Below are 522 nucleotides of genomic sequence, written 5' to 3'. Positions count from 1 at the left end.
AGAAGAAATATATATGTACAAAAACACACACACACACATAAAAGAGCAAGAAAGAAAGAATGAAAAATATTTACACACACATATACAGTTCCTTACAGCTCAGTCCAGTTATAAGGGATCGTAACACGATATTGTTGCGAGCAGTTCTCTATAGCACATTGTTCTTTATTTGACGACAAATTAGAAGAAGGTCCATGAGCTCTACATTGCCTGAATGTAGAATGTAGTGAAAGTCTGTAGACCTTTGCCGAAGCACAAAGCCTACAGGCTATGAAAAATACTTAATACAGCATTATTATCTACAGGGTATTGGCCAGTGGCAGATACACTAACATGGTGAATAAGCTTGTGGCAGAGATATGGGCTTCTTGTAAAAGTTCACCTATATTGTTATCTTATAGTTTTTCTGTCTTGTGTTGGATTTTTTACATTGACAATAGCTATTTTCACATCTGCAAATATTTGTAACAACCTGTCATCAAAGGTTCCAAATATGTCAAATGATTCTTTACAGGATGGAGG

General features: G+C 35.4%; 1 protein-coding gene across 2 annotated transcripts in view; it reads right to left on the bottom strand.

Annotated features, from left to right (window-relative positions):
- The window catches only part of LOC119592008 (probable C-mannosyltransferase DPY19L3), an 11,456-nt gene that overhangs the window by 9,979 nt on the left and 955 nt on the right, over positions 1 to 522 (bottom strand). The gene's annotated exons all lie outside the window — the stretch shown is intronic.

The sequence above is a fragment of the Penaeus monodon genome, chromosome 29 (assembly GCF_015228065.2).
Source record: "Penaeus monodon isolate SGIC_2016 chromosome 29, NSTDA_Pmon_1, whole genome shotgun sequence".
Lineage (NCBI taxonomy): Eukaryota > Metazoa > Arthropoda > Malacostraca > Decapoda > Penaeidae > Penaeus > Penaeus monodon.
This window is presented reverse-complemented; position numbering and strand designations above follow the sequence as displayed.